General features: G+C 36.1%; 1 protein-coding gene across 1 annotated transcript in view; it reads left to right on the forward strand.

Moving 5' to 3' along the window:
- Nucleotides 1-21,147, forward strand: part of LOC145661599 (43 kDa receptor-associated protein of the synapse homolog) — a 259,156-nt gene that overhangs the window by 203,460 nt on the left and 34,549 nt on the right. The window lies entirely within an intron of this gene.

A 21,147-nucleotide genomic window follows, 5' to 3' on the forward strand; every position in this document is an offset into this window, starting at 1 on the left:
GGCAAATTTTCAGGTTCTCATTTATGAGATTTTCTCACTTCTTAAAAATGAGAATGGAATAGTGCGTGATTTTCAATATCATAGATGATTTATAAAAAAACGATAACAATCTTACCGAAATAATATTACTATGTTTTACTAGGGAGTAATATTATTAGGGCTTAATTACTATTCAGGAAAGGAGATAAAGGATTTCAGCTGTAGCAGAGTGCGAATGGATATGAGTACGCAGTAGGTGATGCAGCTGAAGTGGCGTATGAATACACGTCATGAGACAGCGGCGAGGAGCAGCGTACATTATCAACTTTCGAACGTAAGTTTGGGTGAATTGTAAACACTACCATAGACTAAAAGTTACTGTAGTATACTGTAGTATAGTAAAAGTACTGTAGTGTAGAACGCTGACCCCCCCCCCCCCCTCATACAGGTTATATAGGCTATAGCAGTCAGGTTGGCTCTTTATGTATCAAAGCTCATTACTCAATTTACATAATAACGAGTGCAGCAATAAGAAGTGAAGGCGGGTTAGAGCCCCGTAGGACACGTTGTTTTCTATATTACAATAGAACGGGGAGGCATGTCAATGTTTTACACCCTTCGTCATTCGTTATAATGTGCAAAATAACTTATGTACGGAAACAAAGAATACATAAGTCATCTGTGTAGTTAGAAACAGCGTTACAAAAGTGCGATTTATTATTATGGAATTGTAATACAAAGGTACTTTGTACTGATCACCTAGCATAGCTTGGCGCCTCCGTTCTTTCACTAAAAGTAATCGTTTTAATGACACGCGTTTGCTGGTTATTTATGACATAGTACTGTACGCATTTGCTCTTGATTTAACGTAGAGGTGCGGTAGCTCAGTGATAGAGCGCTAACCTCTGGTGCGCTGAGGCCCTTGGTTTGATCCCAGGATTTCCAGCTCGAGGCAAGTGGGCTTGCTGGTGGATAAACACAGTGTGCATGGGTTTTCGCGGGGTTCTCCCATTTCTTCCCACTTTCTTCATTCCACTATTTTTTCATTCTCATCATAATCGTCTCCTTTAGCCTATCCAACACAACTATGGGAAGTGAAACTCAAAGATTTCATTTATTTTTTTAACCCAACGTCCCAGAATTGTGCTCCAAGGCTAAGGGAGACAGTGATAGAGATGGATAATAATGGTGTAATGAAAATGTGGACGTACGTTTCTTGGCAGTTTTTGCATGGGTTTGTGACCTTATTTCCAATCTGAATTGAATCCTAGCAGTGGAGTTTCAGCACATTTATGAGGGGCACAAACTGTCGCATTCCCCTGCAGTAATGAAGAAGGTGGAAGGTAGGGGGTGATTCCTGGAGCTCCGGACCTTCCCCGAAATCGCTACTTTTATGTAAATTTTATCTAATTTTAGGTACAATTTTACATGTTTTAATACAATTTGTCCTCGTATTGAACTTGGAGCATCTCCGAAATAAATTCCTCCGTGCGTTTCTTGTAGGAGGAAACTGAAAAATCCTGGAAAAACCCACGAACACGATGTTTCTCATGTAGGTAACTTTTTTTATGGTAGAGAAGTAGGCATATTGGACTGCGATAACTCAGTGGTAGAACTAAACTCCGATGCATGGGGTCCCTAGTTTGATTCCACCTCCGTCAAGTGGGCAGTGTGAGTAAACATATTATGTATGTTTGCTCGGGATTCCCTCACTTTCTTCATTACAGCATTTTCGCTCATGACCATCATAACGTCTCCCTGAGCCTTGTAGCATAAGCGTGGGACGTTACACTCCAGCAGAAATTGTTCTGTTATTCTGAAGTAGACGGATAATTCTTGAATCTGAATTATCAAGAAGTTGGTATAATGTTGGATCAAACGGGACAATCTTGAGTAAACCACGTCGATGAAAAAGAAGTCTTGAGAAAGTGGACAGTGATGAAAAGAAAAATGTTCAACTGTCTGATGCAGTAGGAATAAGTAACGCACCTAAAATACAAGTCATCGTGGTATTCGTGGAATTTTCATGAATTGAAGTGAAGATTAAAATGTTATGTTTTAAAAAATATCTATAACTGTAGGTGTTTATTTAATATAAATTCTGGGTGTACCAATAGTTTGAATTTTTTTGCAGGTTTATAGTTTATATTCTTTTCCGTCTTCTCGTGTTTGAGAACCCTGTTTCTGTGCACCGTTTCTCGCTTTTGAGGAACATATTTCTCAAATCTTTTTGAGAAATGTGTTTCTCAAAATTGGGGCTATACGTCTCATTTCCTCAAATGTTACTTTCTCAATTTTAAGAAAAAATACATTTTTTCTCAAATTTGAGAAAGCATTTGCACCCTCAGAAATGAGACATAATTCCTCGCATTTGAGTCATTATTTCTCAAAATGATTTGAGAAAATCGAAATCTCTCTTTTAAGAATGTATTACTCGGTGCACAGATAAGAAACGGATCTTCTCAAATACGAGGAATATTTTCTCGAATGTAAGAAACCATTTTTAACAGTGTATATTTTAAACTTCAAATTCCTCTACAGAATTCGCGATGACAAGAGATTTTGAACCAAATAGTAACACGAATTCCCTGCTTTCAGTCGACATTTTATTTCTTCGTGAATATGATTTTCGTCTGTTAAAATTGATCCTAGATATTTGAAAGCATCCACTTCATCAGAAGTATTATTTAATATTTTAACGCATCCATAATTTGCTGTATTACGGCCCCGACGCACTTCCATGTGTTTAGTCTTCTCTGCATTTACTTCTAAACCCATGTCCCTGCAAGCGTTTAACAAGATCTCTGCATTTCTTTCTATTGTTCTCCTATCATCCCCTATTAAATTTACATCATCAGCATATGCCATAACCTGGTGAATATCGTTCAACGCTAGGCCCTGATTGCTATCTTTGATTTTCCTTATAGCGTATTCAAGAACAAAGTTAAATAATAATGGCGACAACGTAAATCCTTGTTTCAAGCCATTTTCGATGTGAAAGCTCGTGTGAAAGAAAACTTCTGTCCGTTGCCATAGAAACCGTCGTTTCTAGGGCAACAGGTCCTGTCACGGTTAGCCAAAATTGAAAGAAGACGTAAAAATTTAACGAAGATAAAAGAGCTAATGTAGAGTTGGAGAGGAGTCGCTGAAATTAATTTTCTTTAACGAGGACGATTACGAAAGATCACTTACTGATTGAAATCCAGATTATTTTCCAATAGAGTAACTTCCAATAAACCTTTTGTTATTGTTAATTATTCCATATCGGACTCCCGAAGAAAACTTATCAAAACAACTTATTGACCGTGCCAATAGCGACTACTCTCAATCATGACTCCGTTTTCTTTCATTTAGAAATAGGAAAAAAAGAGAAGAAAGTAGAAGGGTAGAAGAAGGAGGTAGGTAAAGAAGAAAGAAAAGAAATAGGGTATTTTAATGAGAAACAGATTACTGGATAATTCCGGAAATATAGTAAAAGGTAGGGAAAGTCGTTGAAAGATGAATCATTCTAAATGTTATTAACAACTAATCAATTTTGGAATGCTTCGGAATAGACACATGTTCCCTCATACCACCCAGACCTAGCTCCAGGCACCACGATCATGGGGTTGCCCAGACCTAGACCTGGAAATGAGAAAAGTGAAATTTAATTCTTTGTAAAGTTATTCCAACCGGTGATTGATAACTATCCAGCATCTGAACTCTGTCCTCTAGGATCGACCACACATATGAATTAGCCGAGGGAAAAAAAAAAAATCACACTTATCAACTCAATATAAATTTATGTATCGCATCAATAAAAGTCTCAACTTCCTGGAAGAAAGATGTCGTATTTAGGCTTATCCTGCTATTTTTGCTTCACTCCTCGAGCCGATTTAAACCATTAGTGACGGTCCTTCATGACCTAGGTTATTTACCTTAACACATATATTAAAACATGACACATATATGACAGATGTTAATATGACAAATGATATCACTAAAATTACTTATATTAAATCTATCATGCATTCACACGCTCACTCACTCAGGACAGTGTATATATGTTTAAAGGAAACCAACTAACTACAAAGGTATAAATAGTTTATTACATTCATAGTGAAAAAAAAGGACAAAACAAATAATTATGAAGAAAATATTAAACGCACAAGTTCTTGGTTATATATTAATAGAGTACATAGTGTTATATTTTAGTAATTTTTTATATATTCAATCATATTGACAAACGAAAAAGAAAGGAAAACAAAAAGAAAATAATTACACGTATCATATCTTAGGCATGCTAAAGCAAAATGATGATTTGCGACATACGCAAAAGAAAAAAACTTATTTCACTTAAAAAAATTGGACAAAGAGGAAAGAAAAAAAACTTTTTGGTGTATTAGAACTTATATGAGTCTCTACCTCACGTCGAGATATTAAAATATTAATAATTTCGAGCGTCCAAATCACAACTCACGCACTAGTCGTAGTGTCCAAAACGTTTCGCTCCATTTAACTTAGTTTGTGGTCATTTATATATATCTCTATATGTATATATATATATCTATTGGTTTACAAAACCATTCGTCGTCTATATTTGGTTTGTAACTGGTAACAGTTTATATCTGCAATCGCACACTGCTACGTCTATACCCATCTAGGGATTTCGAGAAAATAACTTTCACTAGAGGAAGTTTCTCCTCTTAGACGGTCTATTTCCAAATTTATTAATCGAATAATTTCAAGTTATTTATCCAACACTGGGACACTTCACGAGACCTTTCATTAGGATCACTTTCGTATATGTTTATACATGGTTCGGATTAAAAAAAAATGATCTTCCACAGGTGTACGGAGTATGATGGTTCAAATTGAGGATAAAAAAAAACTGGTCAAGTCATAGGATACACATGTAGGTGAGAAGGATTCAAGGTGCACTTTCCACAATGGTTTTAGGTTAATTGTTCAGGGATAATATTTGTTATGATGTGGGTTACGTTTAGACCTGCCGATATTTTTTCAATGCATGCCATTATATAAGTACAGAGGTTATCACTTACATTGATTCAGAGGAAAAGGAAAATTACTTAAGTGCACGGCGGTATTCTTAACAAAATCTACGTTCTTAAATTCGTCGGAAGACTTCTGGTAAACTATAGCAACCAATACACGTCTAGGGGGACAGACACGAGCGCTCTTACATATATTCATAATACATTTAATATCATACTTTTACTTTAACATCATATTCACATACTAATTACACATACATTTCGAAGTATTTATTTCTCTATATATATATATATATTTATAATAAATGCGCACACATTTAAATTAATCATCCCCAACAATAAAATTTTACAAGGTTGCAACATTGTCCAAGAAAACAAATGACTTCCAACATTACATTTGGAAACAAATTAAATTTTATCTGATACCGCGCGTCTATAAATTTTTAACTTTTATATAATCAATTCGTGTTTAAATCATGAAGGAAAAAAAAACTTTGTGAGGCAGGCACGTAACACAGAGCATTTCTAGATATAACTAGGTAAATCAAAATACAATTTCTGGGCCCAGGTTAACTACAAAGTAATTGAAAACCAAAACAGAAAGGAAAGTGACCAACGGATTACAAAAAAAAAAAAAAAAAAAAACTTAAGAGGAACGACGGTGAAAGAACGTAATCGAAGTGTCGTCAACTACGAAGTCTTTGTTCATTTCGGCGATAGGTCAAAATGTGATGGAGGACCCAATCATTATCTACTCCATTCATGAATCGTGTCTTGCAACGTCTCAGCTGGTAATTTCAGATCAGAGTTGTACGTTAAATAAATCGTAAGTAACAAGTTCAAAATCTCGGGGGGGGGGGAAGGTTGAAAATTTGAAAAAAAAAATCTCGAAGTAATGAAGACAGAGAGAGAGATAGAGAAGAAGGAAGACAAAGAATAGGGGCGCCAAAGACTTAAGTGAGAAATAACTAACGCTACAAAGTTAGAAGTCGAATTTCGCTCTCAACAAAATCCATAGTCAAAATATTCTTAATATGCCAAAAAGGGTGGTCTACTCAAATACGTAGACTCAAGGGGCGCCCTGCTGCCAAGGATGCAAGTTCTGTGTCCATCAGATCCCAATCCCACAAGAGTTTGCTTGTAAGATTGAAATCCGATCCCCGTATCCGGCCCAGACCAGCAGGATAAAAGGAGAGGGGGAAAGGGACCAGGTAACTGCGTCCCCAATTTTGAAATCTCTAAGTAAAAAAAAATATTCGACCCCTTAGAAAACTAAGAAGGTTCGAGGACAGTAATGAAACTAGAATAGAAGTATTATCTAAGATATCCCTAACTAATGATTTGCCGAAATAAAAAAAATTAAATAAACTGAATTTTGGATCGGTGATTTCTATGCCAAACCTCACCGATAGCTACCCTGCGCAGACACGCCACGGTCTGGGATGTCGTTAATTTCCCTCGTCTAATTAAACTAAGAAAAGAAATGAAAATACTTAAAGGGACTAGGGGTCGACATCCGGGTACGCGAAAATAAATTTCAATAACTAATTGTTTTGATTCTGTACCCAGTCAGAGCTGTCGCCTCCATGAACATTGTAAGCTAGCCTGAGTAGGTAACGTGAAGAAAAAAAAATCTCACGGAGTGGTACATTCTATTTTTAAAACCGACCAGAAGATATGATTCACTACAGCCCTGTTGTCTAACTACTATTGTCTTTTCATAATTTATTATTCAATATGTCTAGTCAGCGATTATATGATGCTACCCATTCTATCAGATGGTATTACTATGGTTGATTACTATTATGACACATAAACTACAAAGTATTACCGTAGTCCGACTATATATCGCCCTCCGGTCCGCGTGATATTATGGTGCAGGGGTCAGAACCTGAGATGTTTGTAGTTACACGTATCTATTCAATATCTATATATCAACACGCGGCGAAGTATTCACTGGGCTACTATATATTTAACTATATGGGTGTCCTATATTCTATATTCATTTACTACAATATTCATATACTTATTAATATTCATATTCACATTAATATTCATTTGCCACGACGCTATATTCTACAAACACCCTGTTTCCTCTATCTACGCCCAGCCTATTTACACATTTCATCATAATACTTTAAAATCTATAATCACTACAAACATTTTCCCATTCCGATCACCGCACGACAACCTCACTCGAACCCAAGACTCTTTTACCACACACACAATACTATGTAATACTTGGTAGCTTTATTAAGAACGAAAGAAAAAAAAATCCTATGTATGTTCACTGAAAATAGAATTATCTGCGATAATGTCTAATGTTTATAAAATTCTGCATCAACAATGAAATTCTACAGCCACGAAGAAAAATGGACATTTAATATATTTTCAAAGCGAAGAACTAGCATCATATCGCCCGACTTCTGTTAAAAATTTACGTATTGTTTATTTATTTAAATATTTAGATTTCTAGACTATGCAGAATGTTGAAACTTTCAGAATATATTAATTTTAGGTCACTTGACCTAACTGTACATTCATATGGGCTGTGAATTATACCTTCTAGGTTTTATTTCGGAAAGAAAGGTCAATTTCATGAAAACTAAATCACTAAGCACCTCGACGGAAGAATGGCGGTTAGTACTGACTTTTGACACTAGGGCTAGCGACGATATAATGAACCCTTGAACAACTGAATGTGACCTTGTACACGGAATTATTATACTATATTACGTTCACTTAATGACGGAGTAATAAAAATTTATCGCATAGTAAATACTACACTGTCCAACACACTCTTTCATCACTTAATTATCACTATCACTGATACTACATTACAAATATACACATACTACTCGAACTACAAGACACATCATGCCACATTCATACTACACACTACATTAATACATGTTATACTAATAAATATACACAGAAATCATTCAGATTTTACCATGTTAAATCGGCTCTATGAAAGGTAACGAAAGGAAAGAAATGAACAGGGCCAACTGGCCCTTATATTTACTAAATCATATTCTTTACTCGACCTATTTAATCGATGCCCTGAGGGGACATATCGGAGTATTAGCTAGCAATAGGACCCCTGCCCTGAAGGGGCAGGAACCCGGAACAAACTGAATGTTCAACTCATCCCGCTGGAAGCCGTACTCCCAATTTGGGAGTCAGATAGGAGCCCTTACTGAAATTTACACGTGCATTGTGATTACTGGACTGACTACCACAAAATTAAATACCGCCATGTATGTAATTAAAAAAAAATCACTCACTAACTACATAAACAAATCTATAATGGACAGGTCTTGTAACCCTCAATTAGTAGGAAAATTGGGAGGTAGAAATATGATGGGAAACACTGATCTTCTGAACCGGTTTTGGGAAAAGAAAGACGGAAATCACACTACTGTTGAATCCTGTCCATAGCGATCCGCAGATGAAAACATGGCGTCACTGTTGCACTTACTATTTCAGCTTTTTTTAGTCCAGTTTTGACTATGAAATTTAATAGTTTTTTGGCTCCTAGAGACTTCCAACGATTTTAGGTTAAAAAACTCCCAAATATTACCTTGTTTGCAGTTTTCTCACTCCGTTGCGACCTTTTAAGCTCGACGATCGAAATCTGGCTGTTGTCAGCAAGATTTTCCGGCTTGGAATGGAATAATTGCGCCCTAATATCATAGCGTGGGTTTATCAGCCAATCAAAACTAAGCATTTTGGCGGTGGGGCTTTGAAACGAATAAAATTTGGTAGAATCTGGATTAAACTAGTTTTTTAGAAGGACCTAGGTATCTAAAAGAGAGGTGAAGGGTGGTCCTGAAAATTCTGTCGAATTTTAGATTGGTTATTTGATCTGGAAAGTTCCGTCCAATAGTGGATCTATATTTTCGGATAGCACTGACACCGTAAGAATTGTAATAATCCATTTACATATACATATGCAAGACTTATAACTAATTTAAAATATAAATAAAGATATTGATTCCCAAAACTATCATTCCCAATGAATTTTTTACAGTTTTTCCATGTTAATTTGAAATAGAATAACAAATAAAATTACGAATTATATGAACAGCCAGAAATTTTTTGTTAAACATCAAGTACAGTCGGTGCAAAAAATTTCGGGCACCCTCCTATTAAAAACATAATTTCATTAGACTGTAATGGCATATTACAGTTCCCCGGCGTCGTTAAAAAAAATTTTGTTTGAATAACAAAATTTTGTTGAATAGAATTAACATGTATTAATACTAATAAACTAACTACTCACTCATACACTCATACACTCATACACTCAAATGAGACAGTGTAACATTCACTTTGGGTATTGAGATAGAAGTTCACGTTTTTTGTCCTCGGTACAGTTGAAAAGTTTAAGATTTTGGAAATTGTGAGTTCACCTTTTAGGTAGCAGGAAAACACGAGGTAACCAGTTCGCAATGTTCCCATCGAAAGTGGGAAAATGTTCAATATCCCGGAGGGACACTTTAGAGCTCACGCTAACATGAGTAGGGGAATAGTTACTGGGAATTAACATATTCTCCTGCACGATCGGAGTCGTCACCGGATTTACCACCGACGACGTAGTAGCGGTGTTATAACTACCCATGTAAGTGAAAGGGATTCTGTTGGTCGTATTGAGTATGTTGGGCTCCATCCCCGGACCAATCGCACCCATGAACAACGACTCAGAATGGCACCCATCTCCTTTTCCCGGCAACACGCTATGTGATTGTATACCTCCATGTAAGGAGGGAGCACTCACGCTAGTGACCGTAGTCGTCACAACACTCGACTGATTCGGCACACTATTAGAATTGAACCACGACTTTGGTTCTGACCGATGCATGGGGTAGTGCGTCGCAATATCCCGTGCATCAACTGACGTTAAATTTTCTTTTCCTGCGCCACATGTAGTTGTAGCGGGTAATATTTCTGAGGAATCGCTACCGGGGAAAGGATAGGTTACCTCTGATTTTTCGCGACTAGATTTTGTCATTTCTTTTCGAATATTTACTATGTCGTTCTGAATTTTCGAAATTTTCTGGTCAGTTACTTCCAGTTCGGTTTTCAATGATAAGTCTGACAAGGTTGACTTTAAACTATCAATTTCGGCCTGCTGTGTTTCCAGTTTATTGTCGATTTTATGTAATTTTGTGTCCATTTCTTCAATTTCAGAATTTACATGATCTAATTTACTTTCAGTCTCCTGCTGAAGTTGCTTTATGGACTGTTGAGCCTCGCATCTGACCAAATCGATGTCAGTAGACGTTTGCTCTCTCAATTTGTTTATTGAGGAAGCAAAGTCCAAACATATGTTGTCTATTTTGTGAGTTAATACTTCGAATCGAGATTCGGTTTCTCGGTTCGAGGCATCTATTTTTTCATTCATTTCCCGGCTATTCTTATTCATTTCGCGTCTCATCTCTCGGCTATTATTATCTATTTTTTCATTTATTTCGCGGCTATTTTCATTCATTTCGCGTCTCATCTCTCGGCTATTATTATCTATATTTTCATTTATTTCGCGTCTCATTTCCTGTAGCATTTGTTGCAATGAAAGGAGGAGAGCGTCATTATTAGATGACACAGTCTTCCTTTGCTTTTCTTTGGGTTTATCACCAATTGGATCCCCATCTTTTTCATCATCATCGAGGTCAGATATCTCCACTGGAGATATTTGGCCTCGGTTCTTCGGGGTACTATACCCTCGCTCACCATCCGAATCGGGATGTTCATTTTCCTTTTCAGAGGATAAACTCATAGGTTCACGCGACTGGTGGAGCTTCCCCTCACATTCTTTACAATATTTGACTATCTCACCAGCCCGGACCTTTTCTGCATTTTCAGCAGTATCCTCTAAATTAATACAACTGAAATGAATCCATTTCAGCCCACATTCGTGACACCTCACTAGCCTACGAGAGACGCGAGCTCTTTTCTCACTACTTTCTAATGTACATTGCGTACATGAGACTTCCGCGTTCTCGTGTGATACTACTTCCCTATTGGTTGCCATAGTTTCCATATAAAAAGACACAATATAAACACATGCAATTATATCCTTATAAACTAACAATACTTATTATTCAGGTACTATTCATAAATTAAGGACTCCTATCTAATTCCCTCCTTGGGTCAACTTCCAGCATTTTCAATTTTTAGAATTTACTTTGACAAATTCCTTCATTTCCCCCTTTCTACAGAGAGAGACAAAGATAGCAGAACAGCCAATGACTATAATTATTTAATCTCACTGTAACTTTTAATTATGCACCTTTTGTGGCCAAGTCAATATGTGCTCGATCCTAAACAGTGTTTAATAAATAATTTCAGATCCGTTACCAGGGAAAACAATTGTTTCCATGGTAACTGTCCTATGTCAACGGTCGCCAAAATTGAAAGAAAACTTCTGTCCGTTGCCATAGAAACCGTCGTTTCTAGGGCAACAGGTCCTGTCACGGTTAGCCAAAATTGAAAGAAGACGTAAAAATTTAACGAAGATAAAAGAGCTAATGTAGAGTTGGAGAGGAGTCGCTGAAATTAATTTTCTTTAACGAGGACGATTACGAAAGATCACTTACTGATTGAAATCCAGATTATTTTCCAATAGAGTAACTTCCAATAAACCTTTTGTTATTGTTAATTATTCCATATCGGACTCCCGAAGAAAACTTATCGAAACAACTTATTGACCGTGCCAATAGCGACTACTCTCAATCATGACTCCGTTTTCTTTCATTTAGAAATAGGAAAAAAAGAGAAGAAAGTAGAAGGGTAGAAGAAGGAGGTAGGTAAAGAAGAAAGAAAAGAAATAGGGTATTTTAATGAGAAACAGATTACTGGATAATTCCGGAAATATAGTAAAAGGTCGGGAAAGTCGTTGAAAGATGAATCATTCTAAATGTTATTAACAACTAATCAATTTTGGAATGCTTCGGAATAGACACATGTTCCCTCATACCACCCAGACCTAGCTCCAGGCACCACAATCATGGGGTTGCCCAGACCTAGACCTGGAAATGAGAAAAGTGAAATTTAATTCTTTGTAAAGTTATTCCAACCGGTGATTGATAACTATCCAGCATCTGAACTCTGTCCTCTAGGATCGACCACACATATGAATTAGCCGAGGAAAAAAAAAAATCACACTTATCAACTCAATATAAATTTATGTATCGCATCAATAAAAGTCTCAACTTCCTGGAAGAAAGATGTCGTATTTAGGCTTATCCTGCTATTTTTGCTTCACTCCTCGAGCCGATTTAAACCATTAGTGACGGTCCTTCATGACCTAGGTTATTTACCTTAACACATATATTAAAACATGACACATATATGACAGATGTTAATATGACAAATGATATCACTAAAATTACTTATATTAAATCTATCATGCATTCACACGCTCACTCACTCAGGACAGTGTATATATGTTTAAAGGAAACCAACTAACTACAAAGGTATAAATAGTTTATTACATTCATAGTGAAAAAAAAGGACAAAACAAATAATTATGAAGAAAATATTAAACGCACAAGTTCTTGGTTATATATTAATAGAGTACATAGTGTTATATTTTAGTAATTTTTTATATATTCAATCATATTGACAAACAAAAAAGAAAGGAAAACAAAAAGAAAATAATTACACGTATCATATCTTAGGCATGCTAAAGCAAAATGATGATTTGCGACATACGCAAAAGAAAAAAACTTATTTCACTTAAAAAAATTGGACAAAGAGGAAAGAAAAAAAACTTTTTGGTGTATTAGAACTTATATGAGTCTCTACCTCACGTCGAGATATTAAAATATTAATAATTTCGAGCGTCCAAATCACAACTCACGCACTAGTCGTAGTGTCCAAAACGTTTCGCTCCATTTAACTTAGTTTGTGGTCATTTATATATATCTCTATATGTATATATATATATATCTATTGGTTTACAAAACCATTCGTCGTCTATATTTGGTTTGTAACTGGTAACAGTTTATATCTGCAATCGCACACTGCTACGTCTATACCCATCTAGGGATTTCGAGAAAATAACTTTCACTAGAGGAAGTTTCTCCTCTTAGACGGTCTATTTCCAAATTTATTAATCGAATAATTTCAAGTTATTTATCCAACACTGGGACACTTCACGAGACCTTTCATTAGGATCACTTTCGTATATGTTTATACATGGTTCGGATTAAAAAAAAATGATCTTCCACAGGTGTACGGAGTATGATGGTTCAAATTGAGGATAAAAAAAAACTGGTCAAGTCATAGGATACACATGTAGGTGAGAAGGATTCAAGGTGCACTTTCCACAATGGTTTTAGGTTAATTGTTCAGGGATAATATTTGTTATGATGTGAGTTACGTTTAGACCTGCCGATATTTTTTCAATGCATGCCATTATATAAGTACAGAGGTTATCACTTACATTGATTCAGAGGAAAAGGAAAATTACTTAAGTGCACGGCGGTATTCTTAACAAAATCTACGTTCTTAAATTCGTCGGAAGACTTCTGGTAAACTATAGCAACCAATACACGTCTAGGGGGACAGACACGAGCGCTCTTACATATATTCATAATACATTTAATATCATACTTTTACTTTAACATCATATTCACATACTAATTACACATACATTTCGAAGTATTTATTTCTCTATATATATATATATATTTATAATAAATGCGCACACATTTAAATTAATCATCCCCAACAATAAAATTTTACAAGGTTGCAACATTGTCCAAGAAAACAAATGACTTCCAACATTACATTTGGAAACAAATTAAATTTTATCTGATACCGCGCGTCTATAAATTTTTAACTTTTATATAATCAATTCGTGTTTAAATCATGAAGGAAAAAAAAACTTTGTCAGGCAGGCACGTAACACAGAGCATTTCTAGATATAACTAGGTAAATCAAAATACAATTTCTGGGCCCAGGTTAACTACAAAGTAATTGAAAACCAAAACAGAAAGGAAAGTGACCAACGGATTACAAAAAAAAAAAAAAAACTTAAGAGGAACGACGGTGAAAGAACGTAATCGAAGTGTCGTCAACTACGAAGTCTTTGTTCATTTCGGCGATAGGTCAAAATGTGATGGAGGACCCAATCATTATCTACTCCATTCATGAATCGTGTCTTGCAACGTCTCAGCTGGTAATTTCAGATCAGAGTTGTACGTTAAATAAATCGTAAGTAACAAGTTCAAAATCTCGGGGGGGGAAGGTTGAAAATTTGAAAAAAAAAATCTCGAAGTAATGAAGACAGAGAGAGAGATAGAGAAGAAGGAAGACAAAGAATAGGGGCGCCAAAGACTTAAGTGAGAAATAACTAACGCTACAAAGTTAGAAGTCGAATTTCGCTCTCAACAAAATCCATAGTCAAAATATTCTTAATATGCCAAAAAGGGTGGTCTACTCAAATACGTAGACTCAAGGGGCGCCCTGCTGCCAAGGATGCAAGTTCTGTGTCCATCAGATCCCAATCCCACAAGAGTTTGCTTGTAAGATTGAAATCCGATCCCCGTATCCGGCCCAGACCAGCAGGATAAAAGGAGAGGGGGAAAGGGACCAGGTAACTGCGTCCCCAATTTTGAAATCTCTAAGTAAAAAAAAATATTCGACCCCTTAGAAAACTAAGAAGGTTCGAGGACAGTAATGAAACTAGAATAGAAGTATTATCTAAGATATCCCTAACTAATGATTTGCCGAAATAAAAAAAATTAAATAAACTGAATTTTGGATCGGTGATTTCTATGCCAAACCTCACCGATAGCTACCCTGCGCAGACACGCCACGGTCTGGGATGTCGTTAATTTCCCTCGTCTAATTAAACTAAGAAAAGAAATGAAAATACTTAAAGGGACTAGGGGTCGACATCCGGGTACGCGAAAATAAATTTCAATAACTAATTGTTTTGATTCTGTACCCAGTCAGAGCTGTCGCCTCCATGAACATTGTAAGCTAGCCTGAGTAGGTAACGTGAAGAAAAAAAAAATCTCACGGAGTGGTACATTCTATTTTTAAAACCGACGAGAAGATATGATTCACTACAGCCCTGTTGTCTAACTACTATTGTCTTTTCATAATTTATTATTCAATATGTCTAGTCAGCGATTATATGATGCTACCCATTCTATCAGATGGTATTACTATGGTTGATTACTATTATGACACATAAACTACAAAGTATTACCGTAGTCCGACTATATATCGCCCTCCGGTCCGCGTGATATTATGGTGCAGGGGTCAGAACCTGAGATGTTTGTAGTTACACGTATCTATTCAATATCTATATATCAACACGCGGCGAAGTATTCACTGGGCTACTATATATTTAACTATATGGGTGTCCTATATTCTATATTCATTTACTACAATATTCATATACTTATTAATATTCATATTCACATTAATATTCATTTGCCACGACGCTATATTCTACAAACACCCTGTTTCCTCTATCTACGCCCAGCCTATTTACACATTTCATCATAATACTTTAAAATCTATAATCACTACAAACATTTTCCCATTCCGATCACCGCACGACAACCTCACTCGAACCCAAGACTCTTTTACCACACACACAATACTATGTAATACTTGGTAGCTTTATTAAGAACGAAAGAAAAAAAAATCCTATGTATGTTCACTGAAAATAGAATTATCTGCGATAATGTCTAATGTTTATAAAATTCTGCATCAACAATGAAATTCTACAGCCACGAAGAAAAATGGACATTTAATATATTTTCAAAGCGAAGAACTAGCATCATATCGCCCGACTTCTGTTAAAAATTTACGTATTGTTTATTTATTTAAATATTTAGATTTCTAGACTATGCAGAATGTTGAAACTTTCAGAATATATTAATTTTAGGTCACTTGACCTAACTGTACATTCATATGGGCTGTGAATTATACCTTCTAGGTTTTATTTCGGAAAGAAAGGTCAATTTCATGAAAACTAAATCACTAAGCACCTCGACGGAAGAATGGCGGTTAGTACTGACTTTTGACACTAGGGCTAGCGACGATATAATGAACCCTTGAACAACTGAATGTGACCTTGTACACGGAATTATTATACTATATTACGTTCACTTAATGACGGAGTAATAAAAATTTATCGCATAGTAAATACTACACTGTCCAACACACTCTTTCATCACTTAATTATCACTATCACTGATACTACATTACAAATATACACATACTACTCGAACTACAAGACACATCATGCCACATTCATACTACACACTACATTAATACATGTTATACTAATAAATATACACAGAAATCATTCAGATTTTACCATGTTAAATCGGCTCTATGAAAGGTAACGAAAGGAAAGAAATGAACAGGGCCAACTGGCCCTTATATTTACTAAATCATATTCTTTACTCGACCTATTTAATCGATGCCCTGAGGGGACATATCGGAGTATTAGCTAGCAATAGGACCCCTGCCCTGAAGGGGCAGGAACCCGGAACAAACTGAATGTTCAACTCATCCCGCTGGAAGCCGTACTCCCAATTTGGGAGTCAGATAGGAGCCCTTACTGAAATTTACACGTGCATTGTGATTACTGGACTGACTACCACAAAATTAAATACCGCCATGTATGTAATTAAAAAAAAATCACTCACTAACTACATAAACAAATCTATAATGGACAGGTCTTGTAACCCTCAATTAGTAGGAAAATTGGGAGGTAGAAATATGATGGGAAACACTGATCTTCTGAACCGGTTTTGGGAAAAGAAAGACGGAAATCACACTACTGTTGAATCCTGTCCATAGCGATCCGCAGATGAAAACATGGCGTCACTGTTGCACTTACTATTTCAGCTTTTTTTAGTCCAGTTTTGACTATGAAATTTAATAGTTTTTTGGCTCCTAGAGACTTCCAACGATTTTAGGTTAAAAAACTCCCAAATATTACCTTGTTTGCAGTTTTCTCACTCCGTTGCGACCTTTTAAGCTCGACGATCGAAATCTGGCTGTTGTCAGCAAGATTTTCCGGCTTGGAATGGAATAATTGCGCCCTAATATCATAGCGTGGGTTTATCAGCCAATCAAAACTAAGCATTTTGGCGGTGGGGCTTTGAAACGAATAAAATTTGGTAGAATCTGGATTAAACTAGTTTTTTAGAAGGACCTAGGTATCTAAAAGAGAGGTGAAGGGTGGTCCTGAAAATTCTGTCGAATTTTAGATTGGTTATTTGATCTGGAAAGTTCCGTCCAATAGTGGATCTATATTTTCGGATAGCACTGACACCGTAAGAATTGTAATAATCCATCTACATATACATATGCAAGACTTATAACTAATTTAAAATATAAATAAAGATATTGATTCCCAAAACTATCATTCCCAATGAATTTTTTACAGTTTTTCCATGTTAATTTGAAATAGAATAACAAATAAAATTACGAATTATATGAACAGCCAGAAATTTTTTGTTAAACATCAAGTACAGTCGGTGCAAAAAATTTCGGGCACCCTCCTATTAAAAACATAATTTCATTAGACTGTAATGGCATATTACAGTTCCCCGGCGTCGTTAAAAAAAATTTTGTTTGAATAACAAAATTTTGTTGAATAGAATTAACATGTATTAATACTAATAAACTAACTACTCACTCATACACTCATACACTCATACACTCAAATGAGACAGTGTAACATTCACTTTGGGTATTGAGATAGAAGTTCACGTTTTTTGTCCTCGGTACAGTTGAAAAGTTTAAGATTTTGGAAATTGTGAGTTCACCTTTTAGGTAGCAGGAAAACACGAGGTAACCAGTTCGCAATGTTCCCATCGAAAGTGGGAAAATGTTCAATATCCCGGAGGGACACTTTAGAGCTCACGCTAACATGAGTAGGGGAATAGTTACTGGGAATTAACATATTCTCCTGCACGATCGGAGTCGTCACCGGATTTACCACCGACGACGTAGTAGCGGTGTTATAACTACCCATGTAAGTGAAAGGGATTCTGTTGGTCGTATTGAGTATGTTGGGCTCCATCCCCGGACCAATCGCACCCATGAACAACGACTCAGAATGGCACCCATCTCCTTTTCCCGGCAACACGCTATGTGATTGTATACCTCCATGTAAGGAGGGAGCACTCACGCTAGTGACCGTAGTCGTCACAACACTCGACTGATTCGGCACACTATTAGAATTGAACCACGACTTTGGTTCTGACCGATGCATGGGGTAGTGCGTCGCAATATCCCGTGCATCAACTGACGTTAAATTTTCTTTTCCTGCGCCACATGTAGTTGTAGCGGGTAATATTTCTGAGGAATCGCTACCGGGGAAAGGATAGGTTACCTCTGATTTTTCGCGACTAGATTTTGTCATTTCTTTTCGAATATTTACTATGTCGTTCTGAATTTTCGAAATTTTCTGGTCAGTTACTTCCAGTTCGGTTTTCAATGATAAGTCTGACAAGGTTGACTTTAAACTATCAATTTCGGCCTGCTGTGTTTCCAGTTTATTGTCGATTTTATGTAATTTTGTGTCCATTTCTTCAATTTCAGAATTTACATGATCTAATTTACTTTCAGTCTCCTGCTGAAGTTGCTTTATGGACTGTTGAGCCTCGCATCTGACCAAATCGATGTCAGTAGACGTTTGCTCTCTCAATTTGTTTATTGAGGAAGCAAAGTCCAAACATATGTTGTCTATTTTGTGAGTTAATACTTCGAATCGAGATTCGGTTTCTCGGTTCGAGGCATCTATTTTTTCATTCATTTCCCGGCTATTCTTATTCATTTCGCGTCTCATCTCTCGGCTATTATTATCTATTTTTTCATTTATTTCGCGGCTATTTTCATTCATTTCGCGTCTCATCTCTCGGCTATTATTATCTATATTTTCATTTATTTCGCGTCTCATTTCCTGTAGCATTTGTTGCAATGAAAGGAGGAGAGCGTCATTATTAGATGACACAGTCTTCCTTTGCTTTTCTTTGGGTTTATCACCAATTGGATCCCCATCTTTTTCATCATCATCGAGGTCAGATATCTCCACTGGAGATATTTGGCCTCGGTTCTTCGGGGTACTATACCCTCGCTCACCATCCGAATCGGGATGTTCATTTTCCTTTTCAGAGGATAAACTCATAGGTTCACGCGACTGGTGGAGCTTCCCCTCACATTCTTTACAATATTTGACTATCTCACCAGCCCGGACCTTTTCTGCATTTTCAGCAGTATCCTCTAAATTAATACAACTGAAATGAATCCATTTCAGCCCACATTCGTGACACCTCACTAGCCTACGAGAGACGCGAGCTCTTTTCTCACTACTTTCTAATGTACATTGCGTACATGAGACTTCCGCGTTCTCGTGTGATACTACTTCCCTATTGGTTGCCATAGTTTCCATATAAAAAGACACAATATAAACACATGCAATTATATCCTTATAAACTAACAATACTTATTATTCAGGTACTATTCATAAATTAAGGACTCCTATCTAATTCCCTCCTTGGGTCAACTTCCAGCATTTTCAATTTTTAGAATTTACTTTGACAAATTCCTTCATTTCCCCCTTTCTACAGAGAGAGACAAAGATAGCAGAACAGCCAATGACTATAATTATTTAATCTCACTGTAACTTTTAATTATGCACCTTTTGTGGCCAAGTCAATATGTGCTCGATCCTAAACAGTGTTTAATAAATAATTTCAGATCCGTTACCAGGGAAAACAATTGTTTCCATGGTAACTGTCCTATGTCAACGGTCGCCAAAATTGAAAGAAAACTTCTGTCCGTTGCCATAGAAACCGTCGTTTCTAGGGCAACAGGTCCTGTCACGGTTAGCCAAAATTGAAAGAAGACGTAAAAATTTAACGAAGATAAAAGAGCTAATGTAGAGTTGGAGAGGAGTCGCTGAAATTAATTTTCTTTAACGAGGACGATTACGAAAGATCACTTACTGATTGAAATCCAGATTATTTTCCAATAGAGTAACTTCCAATAAACCTTTTGTTATTGTTAATTATTCCATATCGGACTCCCGAAGAAAACTTATCGAAACAACTTATTGACCGTGCCAATAGCGACTACTCTCAATCATGACTCCGTTTTCTTTCATTTAGAAATAGGAAAAAAAGAGAAGAAAGTAGAAGGGTAGAAGAAGGAGGTAGGTAAAGAAGAAAGAAAAGAAATAGGGTATTTTAATGAGAAACAGATTACTGGATAATTCCGGAAATATAGTAAAAGGTCGGGAAAGTCGTTGAAAGATGAATCATTCTAAATGTTATTAACAACTAATCAATTTTGGAATGCTTCGGAATAGACACATGTTCCCTCATACCACCCAGACCTAGCTCCAGGCACCACAATCATGGGGTTGCCCAGACCTAGACCTGGAAATGAGAAAAGTGAAATTTAATTCTTTGTAAAGTTATTCCAACCGGTGATTGATAACTATCCAGCATCTGAACTCTGTCCTCTAGGATCGACCACACATATGAATTAGCCGAGGAAAAAAAAAATCACACTTATCAACTCAATATAAATTTATGTATCGCATCAATAAAAGTCTCAACTTCCTGGAAGAAAGATGTCGTATTTAGGCTTATCCTGCTATTTTTGCTTCACTCCTCGAGCCGATTTAAACCATTAGTGACGGTCCTTCATGACCTAGGTTATTTACCTTAACACATATATTAAAACATGACACATATATGACAGATGTTAATATGACAAATGATATCACTAAAATTACTTATATTAAATCTATCATGCATTCACACGCTCACTCACTCAGGACAGTGTATATATGTTTAAAGGAAACCAACTAACTACAAAGGTATAAATAGTTTATTACATTCATAGTGAAAAAAAAGGACAAAACAAATAATTATGAAGAAAATATTAAACGCACAAGTTCTTGGTTATATATTAATAGAGTACATAGTGTTATATTTTAGTAATTTTTTATATATTCAATCATATTGACAAACGAAAAAGAAAGGAAAACAAAAAGAAAATAATTACACGTATCATATCTTAGGCATGCTAAAGCAAAATGATGATTTGCGACATACGCAAAAGAAAAAAACTTATTTCACTTAAAAAAATTGGACAAAGAGGAAAGAAAAAAAACTTTTTG

The sequence above is a fragment of the Thermobia domestica genome, chromosome 10 (genome assembly GCF_964235325.1).
Source record: "Thermobia domestica chromosome 10, izTheDome1.hap1.1, whole genome shotgun sequence".
NCBI classification, from domain to species: domain Eukaryota; kingdom Metazoa; phylum Arthropoda; class Insecta; order Zygentoma; family Lepismatidae; genus Thermobia; species Thermobia domestica.